The sequence below is a fragment of the Lepus europaeus genome, chromosome 8 (assembly GCF_033115175.1).
Source record: "Lepus europaeus isolate LE1 chromosome 8, mLepTim1.pri, whole genome shotgun sequence".
Classification (NCBI taxonomy): Eukaryota; Metazoa; Chordata; class Mammalia; order Lagomorpha; family Leporidae; genus Lepus; species Lepus europaeus.
This window is the reverse complement of record NC_084834.1, coordinates 80812709-80817693: the sequence shown is the minus strand read 5'-3', so window position 1 is coordinate 80817693 and position 4985 is coordinate 80812709. Positions and strand designations below refer to the sequence as shown.

General features: G+C 36.4%; 1 pseudogene; it reads left to right on the top strand.

Annotated features, from left to right (window-relative positions):
* The first annotated feature begins 1635 nt into the window (after positions 1-1635).
* On the top strand, positions 1636-2843 carry LOC133765604 (nucleosome assembly protein 1-like 1; annotated as a pseudogene).
* The last annotated feature ends 2142 nt before the right edge of the window (positions 2844-4985 follow it).

Genomic DNA, 4985 nt, shown 5'->3' with positions numbered 1-4985 from the left:
GACTCACCCAGAAACACAACACAAATTTAGATGACTTGACCCAGAAAAAATGTTCTTTTATCTCATTTGCAAACACTGTGCCACAGTACCAAACAGATAAGCTTTGTTTATCAGGCTTAGAGAGATTGCCTGCATTCAAAGCTGTGCATTCTAAAATAACAAGTTTGGTAGCAAAACCAAATAGCTGCCCAAATTTAGATGTTATGGTCAATAGTAGTACAATTTACATACAAAAGACATCCTGGAGAGCTGCAGGACAGACATGAATCTGGGCCCATAAGGTTATATTCTTTTTTTTTTTTTTTTTTTGACAAATAGGGTTATAGACAGTGAGAGAGAGACAGAGAGAAAAGTCTTCCTTCTGTTGGTTCACTCCCCAAATTGCCGCTACGGCAGGCACTGTGCCAATCTGAAGCCAAGAACCAGATGCTTCTTCCGAGTCTCCCATGCGGGTGCAGGAGTCCAAGCACTTGGGCCATCCTCCACTGCCCTCCTGGGCCACAGCAGAGAGCTGGACTGGAAGAGGAGCAACCGGAACTAGAACCCGGAGCCCATAGGGGATGCTAGCGCCACAGGCAGAGGATTAACCACGTGAGCCATGGCATCGGCCCCAAGGTTATATTCTTGAAGTGTGGTTGGGTTAGGCTTTAAACTTAAGTCTCCAGCTCAAATTCTAGTTGCACCACTAATCACTGAAAAACATAATTGCTCCAACATTTGTGCTCTACTGCATAAGGAATCTCTTCCTATTTATTGTTCCCCAACAGTGCACACCATATGATTTTGCTAAATCATAAACTGTTGACTATGCAAAGTAGACAACTGTGACTTGTTTTGAAACAACAGTGAAATTTTACTCAGAGTGGTGATAACAATGTCAGAGTTATCCTTTTGTTTTATGTTTGCCTTTTTAAAAAGTTATCTTGAAAAATAAGACTTAGTGGAGTTCAATATCATCTTGACGCATCCAATTCTTTTTTATTTCCCTGTCAGAATATCAATACCTAAGAAAAAAAATAACAGGAATGAATATTGGCAGGTACTAATTTGTTTAATGCATGGAGTGAATGCAGGCACACAGAATGGAATAGAAGATCAAGGAATAAAGACATATGTCTAGTGGATAGCATTTTAAAAACCTGTTGTAAGTTTTCCTTAAGTATTATTACTAGACCTAAAATACTTTTTAAAGAAAGAGTCTTTTAATAACAGAGTGAAAATATCTCAAAATACTAAGAGTTTGAAAAGGTAAAATAAAAATTCATCTATAAGAAAAAACCTACAGAAAACATTGTATATTTGATATATGTAGATGACAAATGCAAAAAATTAACAAAGTAATCCAAGACTTAATGATTAAATAAGTAATCCTTATATGCTATTAAAATGCCACTAATTCACTGTTTTAGCACCATCTGTGCGTGGCGCTGCCTCCTGCTCCTCCTGCCGCTGCTGCCACCCTCAGTCACTGGCTGCACAGCTCTGGCCTCCTGGCTCTCTCTACTAGCCGCCTGATTGGACGTTTGGTATAGCTGGTTAAGACACCACTTCCCATAACCAATAACTGAGTGCCTGGATTTGAGTTAAGACTCCATTTCTGTTAATTCTTGGCACCCTGAGAAAGCAGCAGATATCTGGAGTTCTTACAACATGGCAGACATTGATACAAAGAACAGTCTGAACTTGATCAAGATTTGGATGAAGAAGAAGAAGGAGAAGAGGAGGAAGAAGAGGAAGAGGAAGAGGAAGAGGAAGAGGAAGAAGAAGAAGAAGAAGAAGAAGAAGAAGAAGAAGAAGAAGAAGAAGAAGAAGAAGAAGAAGAAACTGGTGAAGAAACAAAGATCAAATCATGTCAACTCACTGTTCAGATGATGTAAAATCCTCAGATTCTCTTGTAGCTCTTCAAGAAAGACTTGATGGTTTGGAAGAAACACACACAGGATACATTGAAAGCCTGCCTGAGGTAGTTAAAACAGGAGTGAATGCTTTCAAAAACCTGCAAGTTAAATGTGCACAGATAAAAGCCAATTTCTATGAGGAAGTTCATGGTCTTGAAAGGAAGTATGCTATTCTCTATCAGCCTCTATTTGATAAGCGATTTGAGATTATGAATAGAATTCATGATTCTACAGAAGAGTGTGAATGGAAACCAGATGAGGAAGATGAAATTTCAGAGGAGTTGAAAGAAAAAAACCAAGAATAAAGATGAGAAAAAGGATGAAGAAAAAGACGACTCCAAAGGAATTCCTGAATTTTGATTGACTGTTTTTAAGAATGTTGGCTTGCTCAGTGACATGGTGCAGGCATGTGATGAACCTATTTTAAAGCACTTGAAAGATATTAAAGTGAAGTTCTCTGATGCTGGCCAGCCTATGAAACTTGCCTTAGAATTTCACTTTGAACCAGAGGATTCTGATCTCTTTTCTTTTGATGGATCAGAAATTATGGGTTGTATGGGGTGGCAGACAGATTGGGAAAAAGAAAAGAACATTATTTTGAAACCATTGAGAAGAAGCAGAAAACACAAGAGAAGTGGGACAGTTTGTACTGTCTAAAATAGGTTCCAATGACACTTCTAATTTTTTGCCCTTCCTGAAGTTCCTGAAAGTGGAGATTTGGATGATGCTGCTGAAGCTATCCTTGCTGCAGACTTTGAAATTGGTAACTTTTTACGTGAATGTATAATCCCAAGGTCAGTGTTATACTTTACGGGAGAGGCTATTGAAGATAATGATGATGATTATGATGAAGAAGATGAAGAAGCAGATGAGGAAGGGGAAGAAGGAGATGAGGAAAATGATCCAAAGAAGGATCAAAACCCAGCAAAGTTCAAGTGGCAATGAAGCAGGATGGTCTACCTTCTGCTTCCCTGGAAAGGATGAATTTGCATCATTTGACAAGCCTATTTCAAGTTTTTTTGTGTGTGTGTGCTTCTATATGATTTATTTTTACTGTAAGAGGTTTTGTGGGAAAAAAAATTATCAGGTGCTACAGAATGACATTGTGTTTTGTCATTCTAAAATGTAGCTTGTGCATTTATCGACCTCAGATACCTATTGACCACAAAGATAGGTTCTACAATGAAAACTCTATTGTGAAAGAAGGAAAAAGTGAGCCCTCTTTAAAAGGAAACCTCAGTTGTACATGACATTAACATACTGCAGTTCAACAACAAACATCAAGGTTCTATCTTGTAAGGATTCTGGTTACGGGGTCACCCTCTTAATTTGTCCTCATTATTCAAGAACCATAGTAGTCCTCATATTCTCTCCTCCAGACATGCCTTGCTCAAAGTCATAAACTCAAAATGAGAGCTGCTGCCTAGATTGTCTCTATTCTTACCTCCAAGCATAAGCTCATTTCTTATAAAAAGTCCCCATTTCCACAGATATCACTCCCACAAGAATTTCCCTAATACATTTGAAAGGGAAAGGAGGGAGTAAAATTGATTACTTTAATACTGTGCTAGTAACTAAGTGACTTTATAATTCCCATCTTATTTCTAATTTATAGGTAAGTCAAGAAATAGGATGTGAGAAAATGAGAGAACATGAAAATTCATGAATGCGATGGTAAATGTTATATAAAATAATGATCTTAAAGAAAGTCTAAACAGCACTCTGTTACTTTTATCCACTATTTCATTTACCAGAACAATCTTGTGATGTCACTCATTGTATGATGACCCTGCAGTCACTTCATATAGAAGCCTGTGAACTTTAGGATGAATACATACAAACAACTTATTGAAATAGATGACTCCCTAGAGTCCCCGACTGTTAGCAATCGGAAATTTTGTCCAAGCAAAATAGACTCTCAGGATGCCTTATTTAAACATCTCATTTTATAAATGAGTACTTTCTTTCTTTCTCTTTTAGCATCAGTAGGGAAAAACAATCTCTGCATAACAGACTTTGATGTATTCAATTGATCTGTATCTGAGACATCGTGGGAGGATTCAGAAAGGACTTCTGTGGAATTGAGATGTTCCTTACTCAATGCTTCATTTATTAAGCCATCCTTTTGGCCTTGGAAACAAACACAAATGTACTGGTTCATTTAACCTTTAAAATAATTATGGGCAGGGTCAGTAAAATTTTGCTTCAGTTTGCTATTCTTTATATACTTAAGGATATATTAAACTATAAAATGCCCAGTGCAGTTTTGGTAACAATTGATATGAATATTTATTTCCATTTAGAAAGGCCATTGACAATAAAGTCCTGGAAGGGTTACTACCAAAGCATGTATTTAAGATACAGTTTTGATAAAATTGTATTATATGTTTTTGAATGTTTTTAATGCTTGCTTTTAGAAGCAATTTGGATTAAAACATTTAGGTATGATTCTTTGTTCTAACTTAATCAGATTCTAAAATATATCATGTGAAGGCACTCTCAAAATGTGTTGAATCAGATTCCTAAATGGTCCCAGAGAGGTTTAATTAGTATGTTTAAGTTCACTTTTATGGGGAGTTTTAAAAAATAATAAACCTGAATCACATTAGTTAACATATCTTTCTGGTACTTTTACATCAACTGAACCACATATATTCTTCAAAGTCTACATTATTAAAGTATATATTTGTCATCAGCTAATGGCCGTGCTGAATTTTATTAAATTTTATCATAATAGAACATTTCAAAAAGCATGTAGCAAACTGAGAAGCACGGAGAAGGTCCTATAACAGTTCAGTTAATGTCTGTTTATCTATTTATTACTTCTAAATGTGCCAGCCAGGACTGAAAAAGATGTGTGGAAAAATAAGAAAGTGTTTATCATAAACTCAAATCCTGATCCAAAGCAGGTGTCACGTCTCTGTTTCTTGTTAGTTCATTTTCCAGGATTCCTTTTGAGGATTCATCATAGAATTCTAAGTGTTGTGTCCACTGAGATTTGCACCACTTGTTCAATCTATTTATACTGAGTTAATTAAGTGATAATCCCAAAGTATCAGAGGACATGTGAAGTAATAAATGCCTGCT